The 14,946-nt window shown below is 38.4% G+C and overlaps 1 protein-coding gene across 2 annotated transcripts in view; it reads left to right on the top strand.

The window, feature by feature from the left end:
- The window catches only part of alcama (activated leukocyte cell adhesion molecule a), a 154,885-nt gene that overhangs the window by 4,577 nt on the left and 135,362 nt on the right, over positions 1-14,946 (top strand). The window lies entirely within an intron of this gene.

Below are 14,946 nucleotides of genomic sequence, written 5' to 3'. Positions count from 1 at the left end.
GTAGTTTATTGGAGAGGAAATTAATTAGGTGGTTTGTTTGCACCACTCTGTCATTCCACTTCATGGTGACCAGTGGAGACTGCACTGGGTGGAGTTCAGACTTTACGGCTCTGTGTGTGTGTGTTTAGGAGTGATGGCGTGAACATGTGTGGAAGCACACAACAGATGGTTTAGAGTTCCTTTTTAAGTGACCTCGCAGTTCACCAAAATTGAATTATTGATACAGCAGTTGATAAAAAAAAAGAAAAAGAAAAAAGCAGCTTGCATTGTTTGTAATTCAAAAAATAAGACCCCTCCCTTGAGATTTTCTCCCCCAATAAAGACAAGCTAAGCCTTAAATCTCTAAAAAAAAAAAAAAAGTCTAGAAAGACGCATCTGTTTTTTTTGTTAACTCCCTCGACTCCACCTTAACAGTAGCTACACAAGCGCCCCCGCCCCCGCCCCCTCCCACCATATCGCTCGGTGTCACAGCTGGTATTACTTGTCGAGCGAGTGGTGCTCTCCCACCGCTAATGGACTTTGCTGAGTGGGGAGGGCTTGATGGATTGGAGGGGAAGGGGCTCACCAACACCCACCCGATTTCACCTGTGATAGATTCCCCCTCTACTTTCTTTCATCCCTGTCCCGTCCAGACTTGTGCGCCAGGATGTTGGAGGCATGGTTAATTGTAGGCTCCTTTGCATTGAAGCCAGCTTGTGGATTTGTGCGCATGTCTCATCTTGTCTGCTCGCCACAAGTAAGCCGCCACCCACCAACCATTCTTCCTCCCTTTTTGTCCCACCAAAAACTCACCCTTTGTTAGGGCTGGGCATGGGCAAGGACATTACAATGAATATCATGGTAGAATACAGTGTTGAAATACATCAATATATTGTGATCTTCTACATAGTTCCTTGTTGTGTGTGTGTGTGTGTGTGTGTGTGTGTGTGTGTGTGTGTGTGTGTGTGTGTGTGTGTGTGTGTGTGTGTGTGTGTGTGTGTGTGTGTGTGTGTGTGTGTGTCGGAAGGAAGGAAGCAAGGAAGTATCCCATACCAATACCTAGGGGTGTAACGGTGCACAAAAATTTCGGTTCGGTACGTACCTCGGTTCAGAGGTCTCGGTTCGGTTCATTTTCGGTACAGTAAGAAAACAACAAAATATAAATGTTTGGGTTATTTATTTAACAAATTTGCTAAATCTTCCACCAAAAATATTTTTTCTTAGTGGAATATTTGATGTGAAGTAATCGGACACTTGGATAGATTTTGATTCAATATCATGTTTTGAGCAATGACAGTTTGAAAGACAAATAAAACAGATTTGTTTTATTAGTCAACGTTGCAACTTTTTCTAAATTACATTTAGCCTTTAATCTTTTTTATTTCACTTTTGTTTGTTTTTGTTTATTTTAATAGTATTTTTAGAATGTGTTGTGGGTTTTTAAAACTAGCTGTGGGCCGCAAATGGCCTCCTGGGCACACTTTTGACACCCCTGCTATAGATAATAAAAAATTAAATCTGAAATCTATGGGTAAAAAACAGAGCCTGGTGACGCATGCGCGTTTATCATAACTCTCTTGCTCTCTCTGTCTCTCCCCCTCCCTCACGAATGTTGCCTGCGCACACATTTTTTGTTTTGTTTTTAACCCCTTCTTAACCCTGAACGTACATTGAAAATACACGCAATCCTCACCTGAAATGCCGGACATTTGAGGCATTTAAGAAACCCCACCTGTACAGCCCCGCAAAAGAGGACATGTCCGGTGAAAAGAGGAGGTATGCAGAGTTTCCCACACATTCATTTATTTGTGGCGGCCCGCCACGAAAGAATTACGGCCGCCACAAGTAAAAAAAAAAAATAATAAAAAAAAAATATATATATATATAGTTTTTGTTTTTGTTTTTTTGGGCTTTTGACTCGCTCGACCGCTCATAAAAGCAATGGGACTCTTTCTATGAATGGAGATTGTAGTTACATATTATATAAATATGTAAATACTATATGATATGTATATAAATACATACATAAAGTGTTGTTATTATATTCCAACTCCGCGTTCTTCTTGGTCATCGCCGTCGCCGCTAACACTAACCCCCCCACCCCCCAGTACATATTCTGTACAATTGACCACTAAATGGTAACACCCGAAGATTTTCAACTTGTTTATAAGTCGGGGTCCATGTTAATCAATTAATGGTGCCTTGTTGTGCATTGTTTACACACACAACTACTTAATATGTCCGTGTGGAACTCGTTCGATACACCACCGAACCGAAGCCCCCGTACCGAAACAGTTCAATACAAATACACATACCTTTACACCCCTACCAATACCCAGCCCTGAAGATTGGACACACCACCTTCTCATTCATTGGGTTTTGACAGATGTGGAGTTATGTACTTAACAAAATAGTGAAATAACTGAAAACATGTTTTCTTATTCCAGTTTCTTCAAAATAACCACCCGTTGCTCTGATTACTGCTTTGCACATTTATGGCATTCTCTCGATGAGCTCTAAGAGGTAGTCACCTGAAATGATTTTGACTTCACAGATTATCTATCTATCTATCTATCTATCTATCTATCTATCTATCTATCTATCTATCTATCTATCTATCTATCTATCTATCTATCTATCCATCGATCTATCTATCTGTCAATGTATCTATCCATCCAAATGTGTATATATATATAATGTTACATTGTTTATTGCATCCAGCGTAGCATCACAACAAAAATTAGGCATTATGATGTGTTCATTCCACAACTGTATTAATCGATATCGGTTGATATCGGAATCGGTAATTAACAGTTGGACAATATCGGATATCGGCAAAAAAGCCATTATCAGAGATCTCTAGTTAACCCCTTTTGCCTGGACACCATCTTTCAACCTGAAATTATTTTGTTGTTTTGGTTTTTGTACAAGATGTGACATAGATGTAGTTTTTTCTCAGATATGTTGGTCAGATTTAACAATTAGGTCAAACCTCAATAATCAGATACATTTCCTTCATTTAAATAACAATTGTGCCTTCTATGATATTATAACTGACTATCCTTGTGGAGGTTTTACCCTGATTTGGAATACCCCATTGTCTCTCAAATGTGATGGATGCGGAAGTCCTGAAAGGGCAAGGCAGGCAATCCTTTTAGGGTGTGCGTGTGTGGATGGTTTCTAGTATTTGCGTACGTGCAATGCTTGTGGGTTGTGTTTTTTCTTTTTGTTGATGGATTTCTTCTGTAGGGATGTCAGGCACTGAGCCGAGTTGCGACAGCAGCTCCATTAACTTGCACCACAAACACAAAGCCAGTGAATTAAACTCACTCAATGGATATTTGCATTCATTCAAAGGCTACACTTCCAGATTGCTTATGGAGGATGTGACTGATTGTGGATTTAAGAATATATATATTCAGTTGAACCTCTAATGTTAAGATGAGATAACTGCTGGTGTTTTTGCTACCTTTTGGTTTAAAGAATTTAACTTTAAGCAAGTTGTAAGTAACGACTTTAGGGGGAAAATACACAGTTGGATACTGTGTCAATGCCAGTATGTTTGTTTTTCAGCAGGATTATGTACTACTGGACTGAATCAGTCAGTGAATGTTCATCGTCATTAATGACGTTTTCCTGTTTCTTGCATTGAACAATTTAATTTAACATCAAAGTAAAGTTGTTGTTTTTTTAGCCTTGACAGATGTCTGCAATACTAAGTACAGTTGTAAAGCTCAACATAAGGCCTAAATGGGAATAGGACATCTGTCTTAAAGCGACAGCCTCCTGTGTATACACACTTTATCACATTGCCACCTTCAGTCTTTTCAAGATTGACAATGACGTTTTGGCGGCACACATGCACCACCCCAGACAAGAGCCAAACATTCAGACAGGCTGTAAATTAAATGGAGGGGTTGGGGCTTGGTGTCACTTCCAGTCAGAGTGTGCAGTTCTTCAACCAGTTCCATGGCATGCATATAAGCATAAAGCTTATTTCAAGTCTAGCTTTACTGGACAACATCTAATGCAGACCTGGGCAAATTAAGACCCGGGAGCCACATGCGGCCCATTAATTTTTTCAATCTGGCCCGCCGGACATTTCCAAACAATTTTTTAGATCTTCAAGATGGAGACTGTAGCTGCCATTATGATGTACCATAATGTTTTTAAATGAGCGTAAGTCTTCAACTATAGAAAGAATTTCAATGGTTGGAATCTGCGCTTTTGCATGATATACTAGTTACTATGCTAATCTAAGTCACATCAGCTCAGACAGGCACCAACAGTGTGGGTGGGGAGCGTTTCAACAGAGTGTTTCCAGAGCGGCCAGCCTGAAATATGGGTGTCAGGGACAGACACGAAAGGAGATTTTAACAACAAGGAAATATCAGATTACATGTGGGTTGTTTTTTTTTTTACCCTTGCGTTCATATTTCGCTGTTTGTTGCATTTTTGTTGCGTTTCGCTTGATTGTAAAATATGTCGATCCAGAGGGGGTGTGACGTTCATCCATCCATCCATCCATCCATCCATTTACTACCGCTTATTCCCTTTTGGGGTCCCGGAGGACATGCAAATTCCACACAGAAAGATCCCGAGCCTGTGATTGAACCCAGGACTGCAGGACCTTCGTATTGTGAGGCAGACGCACTAACCCCTCTCCCACCGTAAAGCCCTGTGACGCCCATATGTTGTCAATATTCAGTTTTTTATCGTTCATAGTTAATATCTTAAATCCCACATTCTTTATTTGCATGTACATTCTGGGTGTCTCATTCAGTAAAAAAATGTTTTTAAATTTCATTCCGTTTTTTAAGGCGGTGTGTCGTAACATTTATAACATTCAATCAGACATTATTGTGAGTTTTTGTATTAGTGTTCTTAAAAATGAGATATACCGGCCCCCAGACACTTAATTTCACTAACTTTGGCCCCCCCGTGTCAAAATAATTGTCCATGCCTGACATAAGGTATTGTGGAAAAAGTCTGCAACCAACAGCTATTTTGATAGGCAACTAGTTGTCAACTACCTTAACCATTAGTCGACTAATTAGATTATAAAGTAAACCTATTCAGTTGCTCTAATTTAGCTATCGACTTTTGAATTCAGCTTCAAGATATTTTTAGGCATGTGCTTACTAACAATAAAAATGACTACTTCATTCAGAAATAACTATTTATACTGTAACTTTGCTGCTCATTAGTCTGCTACAAAAAATACTTTAATAAATGTTTGTCCATATTAAAGAAAAAAACAGCCTTAGTGCCAATTAAAAAAGTATCAATTTTGTCTGTTAAAAAATGATCAAAATAGCAGCAATTAAAACAAAGAAAACACCAAAACTATCTAGTTTACAAAAAAAATATGATGATGTGTTTAGAAAGATGCACACAGCTATAGACAAGGTTTAGCTGGCAAACTTTGTCTAAAATAATAGTAAAAGCTTTTCCGCATACAACTACTATAGCTAACTATATTTCAGATGTCCGTCTTGCATCTGCTTTAAATGCTTGTGCATTACAGAAAAAAATCAAGGTCAGTTTTTGCATGTTTCAGTTGAAATGTTCCTATCTGTCCGTCTTTTCTCACCCAGTGTTTTTGCCAGTGTACATCCTCATTTTTATTTTCTTGTTGCTGCTGGTCACCAGTGGCACATGTTCGTTTCCGTCCTGAAAATTACATCACAGACTAATATTGACAAACAAATGATCGATTTTTGTCGACAATGTCGATGAGTCGTTCCAACCCAATGCAAATGATGAAATTGCAAAAGGGGTATGCATAGGTTTTCCATCTTAAAAAAAATGTAGGTTTGACTCACAATGTTATGCAAAGTTATCTAAGGCCGTGTTCATAAGATGATTTTTGCCCATATCTATCAATTAAACATTATAAAGCGCTTTTCATATGTAAAATAAATATGAAAAGTGCTTAACAGAGTTAAAAACAATACCCTGGTGATCCATATACCCCATTATCACATACGTACGCACAGACTTAGATACCAAACACAAACACACACAACATACACACAAGTGCAACTATACGGACAAATGATTGCATGGCTGAGTACAGAGGAGACATGTGAGTATACACTATCACAGGAGCCATCTCCACCAGGAGGTCATCAGACCATGGCCACCAGGACGCTAACACTAAAGCGCCCCCCACAAACACGGCCGATAACCCCTGAGGCAGATGGCTCATCTGAGGAACGTTGGAAAATGAAAATAATAAAACTTGTGAAATGTAAGAACTATGAGTAGAGATAAAGAATAAGATACAAGCAAAATATATCAACATTAATAGAAAAAAATAAAATTAATATACAGTAAATAAATGAATAGAACGAAAGAAAACATTGCATAACTAATAGGATAAATAGTAAAACACAAATTACTTCCGTAAAAAAAAATATAGACTAAAAGCCAAATCAAAAAGGTGGGTCTTAAGCCTGCTCTTATAAACATGAACGTTCTCCGCAGCCCTGAGGTCCTTCGGCAAGCTGTTCCATAGCCAGGGGCCATAATGGTGGAAAGAGGCCATACCCTGACTTTGTGTCCTTACTTTTTAAATAATTAGGAGATAAGTGCCGGAAGGATGCAACTAGGGCTGGACAATATGGCCTTTTATTAATATCTCGATATTTTTGAGCCATATCACGATGCACAGTATATATCTCGATATTTTGCCTTAGCGTTGAATGAACACTTGATGCATATAATCACAGCTGTATCATAATTCTATGTGTCTACGTTAAAACATTCTTCATACTGCATTAATATAATGTTCATATTAAACTTTCATGCAGAGATGGAAACCACAATTAAGTCAATTTACCAAAACTGTTGGAATGCATTTTATATTGATATCGATTGTCTATCGCGATATATATTGATATCGTATAATCAACCCAACACTACTGGCACTGTCAGTAACACAAGTGTAGGGCTGGGAAATATGGATCGAAAGTCAAATTCCGTTATAGTTTGGCCCGTAAACTAACCTATAAATGGAAATATCCGTTGCCGTAACTAAATATCTTTGCTTTGATTTAAAATTTCCGGGACTGGTGGGGATCACAAATACACAAAAACAGGTACCAGAATGTATGCTATGCTCAATTCTTTAGCTAACAAAACACAAAATAACAAAATGTGAAATAAACTGCCCTGGTTTAAGAAGAGCTGTTTAAACATCAGCAGCAACCTGAAAATAATTTACCTTTAACTATGGTGTTTTTATAGATTAACATTATTATAGGACATACACACAAAGATTTTAGACAGAACACCAACCAACTTGCCAACTGCTTCATGATGCTGTGTGATAATTACTTTTAAAAAGTATTCGATTATAGTTACTCATTACTTACCAAAAAAGGAAATGAATTATTGAAATTAATTAATTATTTAACCGGTTTGTGTTACCTTTGCTTAATAATTAGATTGAATGTGCTTCCATGGCTTTATGTTCTTATCAACAAACGGGGTATTATTGGATGGCATGTTTGTCACTTCCATCATTGATTTGTTGTTCAATATTCCTCCAACTCTTGTAGTTACGAGCGCGCATTGCAGTTTGTGTCAAGTTTTAAGGCAATGAAACATTTTTATTTTACTGACCAGTTCCTCCAACTACAAACCCTGTTTCCATATGAGTTGGGTTTTTGATTTAGTATCGCCTGAGGGATCAAAAGTCCATAATATAATCGCTTCGTGCAGTGCTTTCTCCAGATTCTCTAAACTTTTTGATGATTTTACGGACTGTAAATGGTAAAATCCCTGAATTCCTTGCAATAGCTCGTTGGGAAATGCTGTTCTAAAACTGTTTGACAATTAGCTTACAAAGTGGTGACCCTCACCCCATCCTTGTTTGTGAATTACTTAGCATTTAATGGAAGCTGATTGTATACCCAATCACGGCACCCACCTGTTCCCAATTAGCCTGCACACCTGTGGGATGTTCCATATAAGTGTTTGATGAGCATCCCTCAACTTTATCAGTATTTACTGCCACCTTTCCCAACTTCTTTGCCACGTGTTGCTGGCATCAAATTCTAAAGTTAATGATTATTTGCAAAAAAAAAAAAAAGTTTAACAGTTTGAACATCAAATATGTTGTCTTTGTAACATATTCAACTTAATATGGGTTGAAAAGGATTTGCAAATCATTGTATTCCGTTTATATTAAACACAATTTCCCAACTAATATGGAAATGGGGTTTGTAAGATTTTGTTTCTTCCATGTTGGAAGACTGAGTGTGTGGGCCAGGAAGACCGCCTCTCTGCATGGTGCAGGAGGTAGGGACACACACAGCTTTCTGTGTGATTAGTGACACTTCTGCATTAATCACTTGTCCATTTGGTTATGGTGTAACTTTATTTCAAACATGCTATACAGTTTGGCGAAATTGTCACTCTGGTTTGATCGCATTGGAATGGATTTTTTTAGGAGAAAAATGCTTATTAAATGTTTAAAATATGCATTTTCTTATGTGCTACTATTTTTATTTTCAGTACTTGCACCATCCGGTTTTAGTCACAAATGCGAATAAAATGCTTGCCCTGATACTCAAATATATGCTCGCAACTTAAAAAACCGAGTGACAGCTCATAACTCAAAATACTCGTGAGATGAGGCAGCCTGCTACTATCGTAATGTATTTTCTGACGGCCCCCATCCTTAATTATGTTGTGATCAGTCATTTGCCAGCGATCAATACTACACTACAGTGTTTTTCAACCTTTTTTGAGTCAAGACACATTTTTTTTCATTGGAAAAAATGCCGCGGCACACCACCGGCAGAAATCATTAAAAAATAAACTCAGCAGCCGATATTGACAATAAAAAGTTGTTTTTGCAATTGTTGGACATGACTTTTAAGGGGAACATTATCAAAATTTCAGAAGGTTTAAAACCAATTAAAATTAGTTCCCAGTGGCTTATTTTATTTTTGGAATTTTTTTTTTTAATTTTACCCGTCCTGGAAAATCCCTAAAAAAAGCTTCAAAGTGCTTGATTTTCGCTATTTGCTTAAGCCACTGTCCTTTTCTCTGTGACATCACATAGCGATTCCAATACAATGGCGAATACCACAGCAAGATATAGCGACATTAGCTCGGATTCAGACTCAGATTTCAGCGGTTTAAGCGATTCAACAGATTACGCATGTATTGAAACAGATGGTCGGAGTATGGAGGCAGATAGCGAAAACGAAATTGAAGAAGAAACTGAAGCTATTGACGCTATTCGGCCATCGTTGCGTTAGCATCGCCGGTAAAATGTGCAAACCAACCGATCAGGACTTTCGCATTGACACTGGATCAACTTAAATCCGTCGATTGGTAAGTGTTTGTTTTGCATTAAATGTGGGTGGAAGGAAACGCTGGATGTAAATATAGTTTCAAATGTACATATAGGTAGCCTAAATAGCATGTTAGCATCGAATAGCTGGCAGTCATGCCGTGACCAAATATGTTTGGTTAGCACATAAGTCAGTAACATCAACAACACTCACCTTTGTGATTTCGTTGACTTTATCGTTGGTAATGCATCTGCTTTGAGTGTCGAAGGATAGCCAGACATTTTTGCCATCTCTGTGCCATCTCTGTGCCATCTCTGTCGTAGCATCGCCGATAAAAAAACAGACGGGGGACTTTTGCATCTCTTGACACCGGAGCAACTTAAATCCGTTGATTGCTAAGTGTTTGTTTGCCACTGAATGTGGATGGAGGGAAAGGCTGGATGGTAAATATAGCTACAAATGAGGCATAATGCTGCAATATGTACATACAGCTAGCCCAAATAGCATGTTAGTAGCGATTAGCATGCCGTGCTAATCGATGCACATTCTACATAAATCAACTTGAATCCGTCCCTGATCGTGTTGTTACACCCTCTGACAACACACCGACGAGGCATGATGTCTGCAAGGTATCGGAACACAGTCGAAAAAACGGAAAGTAAGAGAGCTGATTTGACTCGATGCGTCTGATGTGTAGGGAAAAATGGCGTTGAGTACCGATGTGACGTCACATTCTGACATCGTCGCTCCGAGAGCGATAAATAGAAAGGCGTTTAATTCGACAAAATTCACCCATTTAGAGTTTGGAAATCGGTTAAAAAATATATATGGTCTTTTTTTCTGCGACATCAAGGTATATATTGACGCTTACATAGGTCTGGTGATAATGTTCCCCTTTAAACCATCACCAAGCATGAGTCAATATAGCTCTAGTCTCAAAGTAGGTGTACTCTCACCACCTGTCACATCACGCCGTGACGTATTATGAGTTGTTTGCTGTTTTCCTGTGTGTAGTGTTTTAGTTCTTGTCTTGCGCTCCTGTTTTCATGGCTTTTTCTCTTTATTTGGTATTTTCCTGTAGCAGTTCCATGTTTTCCTTGACCGCTATTCCCCACACCTGCTTTTTTTTTTTTTAGCAATCGAAAATATTTCAGTTGTTTTTATCCTTCTTTGTGGAGACATTGTTGATTGTCATGTCATGTTTGGATGTACTTTGTGGGCGCCGTCTCTGCTCCGCAGCATTCTGTTTTTCTTTACTTTGTAGCCAGTTTTAGTTTTGTTCTGCATAGTCTTCCCTAAGCTTCAATGCCTTTTCTTAGGGGCACTCACCTTTTTGTTTATTTTTGGTTAAAGCATTAGATAGCTTTTTACCTGCACGCTGCCTCCGGCTGTTTCGGACATATACAAAGCAATAAGCTACCTCCGGCCACCTGCTTATATTGAAGAAAATAATGTGGTAAGTCTGCCGATGTCCAGACAGTACAGACATTAAACAACGGCACATTTGTGGATTATAATTACTGGTTTGCAAAAAATATTTTTAAACCAAATACGTGAAATCGGATAATCTTACGGCACACCAGACTGTATCTCACACTGCTATAGACAAGCCGCTGTCCTTAAGTGATATCAGTTAATTTTCACTTTATCCAAATCACTTAAACACTTGCATGAAAACAGCAATCCTTACATAACACACACTCAATACGGATGTGTGCTCCTGTGGCCTTTTTGTGCAGGAGGTTGAAGTGGAACTCATACTTTTTTTTTTTTTCTGGATTGACGCCCCTCCCCCCCCTCCCCCCCTCCCGCTAAACAGGTGGAAGGGTGTTTGTTTTAGGAGCGGTAGAAGCTGTGGCGAGGCCATGAGCGTCTCTTTATGATTCCTGTTTGGTGTGTGCAGTTGTTGGAAGCAAATTGTTCTGTTGCCATCACTCACAATGAGCGACGAGGTGGCCTCTCAGGTTTCAACCTTTGTTTATTATTTGATTATGGCCTCACCGGCAGCAGTAAAGCCGATTAGAGCATCATTTTTATTTATTTTTCCTCAAGATTCCGGTCCACAGGCTGGATGGAGGCTGCGATGTCGGCGCAAGAAGACGCATGAGCATCATTGTCTTGAGAAAATGAAAGTAAACGTAAACGTTTCAGGGGAATAATTTAATGTGAAAAGAGGCTCTTTTGTTCGCCCGCGACAGTTTTACACTCCGGATTATCAGTAACGCAGCAGCAAGTGAATCTTAATTACACTTTGGTGATTGGTTCGACCTGCTTTTAAAGCACGGCTGTGGGATATATTCACTTTTTTCTTTTTAATCCCTGCTGAAATTGCCTCTTCAGGCATTCAAGTTGGTTTAATTTGCCTGTCGGGTGAAGATGGGCTGCTTTAACTTGGTACTTGTTTCACTTTGTGGGCTTTTTGTATGTTTGTAATCGAACTGTGAACATGTAACGGTTTACAAGGCAAGGGAACATTTGGTTACTTGTTTTTTTGTTAAAAAAATATAATAATAATAATAAAACAATTCCAAAACCCAACCCGCCCTCGCAAAATTCATAATAACAATCAATCTTGGACGTATCGCTCATCCATGCGGACTGGACACTGACCGGGAGTGGAGTCGGCTGTCCTGGTTGCTTCGTTGGGTCTGCTCCTGTCTCTGGCCATCCTCCCTCCACCCCAGCGGACGATGGCATGGAACACCGCAGAGGCCACCACAGTGGATATGTTTCTTTTACTTTTTATTCATAGCTGTATGTAGAAGTGTCTGGTTGTATCTGCTGCTTTAATGTCTTTAATGTCCTATGTGTTCTTTGAGGTTTCCCTCTTACACACATGTAAGAGGGATGTGTACTATGGCTATGAGTTTTTTTTTTTTTTTTTTTTTTTTTTTTTTTTTTCCCTTGGCCTCAGTCTGCACCCCCTCTCCAGGGCCCAGGCTAAGACCAATTTTTTTATTTTATTTTAATCTTCTATTTTTTTCTCCCCCCTTGTTTACCTGTATCACATCTTTTTTTGTAAGGGGCGCTGGAAGCCGGCAGACCCGTCAGCGATCCTGTTCTGTCTCCCTTTAATGTTTGTCTGATCTTGAATGGGATTGTGCTGAAAATTGTAATTTTCCTGAAGGAACTCTCCTGACGGAATAAATAAAGTACTATCTAATCTAATCTAATCTAATCTAATCTAACAGACCAATTGAGAGGACACACAAGCATGACACAAAACAATCCAAAAGTAGTTTGAGTTTCTTTGGAACATCCATGCATACAACATGATACGTCACAATTTCCAGTTCCTCTGTTCAGCATGTTGGAAAAGGAGTAGGAGTAGGAAGCAGTTGCTAAAACTTTTGTTCACTTCCTGTTCTCACTTTATTCACAATATACTCCATAAGTAATAACAAAACAAATAAATACAAAAAAATGGGTGAAGTAAGTTATATTTCATATGGGGAGATGAGTAAGATTATCTAGAAAATGAATGGATGGATGAAATAAATTCAGAATGTTTATCATGGTTCTTCTTCTTTGTACTTTGTAAACACTAAGTTTGAAGAGTTTCTTGAAGTGGATCATATTAGTACATTGTTTGATTGCTTTGCATAATCCACTCCATAATTTAATTCCACACTGATATATACTGAATGTCTTAAATACTTTAAATTACATTTTTCTCTAAGATTATATTTCTCCTCTTTAGTTGAAAAGAATTGTTGTATATTCTTGGGTAGCAGGTTATAGTTGTTTTGCTGTTTTTGCGAGTCAAACAAAAATGAATATTATCAACAACAGTATCAATATTAATAATAACTCCGACATAACTACAAGTTACTTGTTTTGAAATAGGTGCCACACATTCCCCCTAAATGAAATAGTGGGATTTTTTTTTCTTGGCCACTAAATGAATAAATAATTAAAACGTGGTCCTTGAACCGGAAAAAAACGGGCCCTTACCCCCACGCAAATAAGTACTGTACATTTGTGCTACATTTTTTATTTTTTATTTTTTTTCTGCCGCCGACTATTGCACATCTTGTCATGACAGATGTCGCCACCAAATTTGCAACAGATGGCAGGGGACAGGAGCATAAGTATTTTTCAAAAACTGTATGGATTGCTTGTGAGTGTTTTTTGGGTTGGTTTTCTGGTATCTTCATATACTCTTTTTTTTTTTTTTTCACCCGGTGCAATTCGCTTCATTGTTGTTAAGATTGGCAACCAAACATACAAGGAAAAGTACGATTGCGCATCTTATCATGACAGATGTCGCCACCAAACTTGCTCCTGTCCCCTGCCATCTGTTGCAAATGTATTTTTCAAAAACAGTAGGGATTGCTACTAAGTGTTTTACGTTTTTTTTTCTGGCATCTTAAAATACCATTTTTTTTCACTGAGTTTTTTGGGTTGGTTTCTGGTATTTTCATTTACTCATTTTTTTCACCAGGTGCAATTCGCTACATTTTAGTTAAGATTGGCAACCAAAAATACCAGGAAACATACGATTGCGCATCTTATCATGACAGATGTCGCCACCAAACTTGCAACAGATGGCAGGGGACAGGGGCAAATGTATTTTTCAAAAACAGTAAGGATTGCTACTAAGTTTTTTTTGGGTTTGTTTTCTGGTATCTTAAAATACATTTTTTTTTCACTGGGTGCATTGTGCTTCATTTTAGTTAAGATTGGCAACCAAAAATACCAGGAAAAATACGATTGCGCATCTTATCATGACAGGTGTCGCCACCAAACTTGCAACAGATGGCAGGGGACAGGAGCAAATGTATTTTTCAAAAACTGTAGGGATTGCTACTAAGTTTTTTGGGGTTTGTTTTCTGGTATCTTAAAATACTATTTTTTTTCACTGGGTGCATTGTGCTTCATTTTAGTTAAGATTGGCAACCAAAAATACCAGGAAACATACGATTGCGCATCTTATTATGACAGATGTCGCCACCAAACTTGCAACAGATGGCAGGGGACAGGAGCAAATGTATTTTTCAAAAACTGTAGGGATTGCTACTAAGTTTTTTTTGGGCTTTGTTTTCTGGTATCTTAAAATACTATTTTTTTTCACTGGGTGCATTGTACTTCATTTTAGTTAAGATTGGCAACCAAAAATACCAGGAAACGTACGATTGCGCATATTACCATGACAGACGTCGCCACCAAACTTGCAACAGATGGCAGGAGACAGGAGCAAATGTATTTTTCAAAAGCTATAGGGATTGCTACTAAGTGGTTTTTTTGTTTGTTTTCTGGTATCTTAAAATACAATTGTTTTTCACCTGGTGCATTGTGCTTCATTTTAATTAAGATTGGCAACCAAAAATATGAGGAAACACAGCAGTTCTAATAGGGCTTTTTCCATTGTTTTGCTCAGTGTACCACAAGACAAGCTTTTTTTATAGCTATATTTTTCATTTGTGAGTCTCCTGTATTGTATTGTTTTACCAAACGGAGTAAGATTACACCGTTCGTGCTAGTTCTCTTATTTTAGCCACAGGCTTTTCTCTCTGTTGTGCAAAATAATGGTTTATTTGTTATCTGAGGGGAGGGACTAGAGTTTCATTGTTTCAGACATAAAGGGAGCCTTAACAACAGCAGAGAGTTCAATCTGCCTTGCAGTAGTGCTGCATCCTTTATGCAAGAACTCCCC

Source organism: Nerophis ophidion, linkage group LG18 (genome assembly GCF_033978795.1).
Source record: "Nerophis ophidion isolate RoL-2023_Sa linkage group LG18, RoL_Noph_v1.0, whole genome shotgun sequence".
Classification (NCBI taxonomy): domain Eukaryota; kingdom Metazoa; phylum Chordata; class Actinopteri; order Syngnathiformes; family Syngnathidae; genus Nerophis; species Nerophis ophidion.
This window is presented reverse-complemented; position numbering and strand designations above follow the sequence as displayed.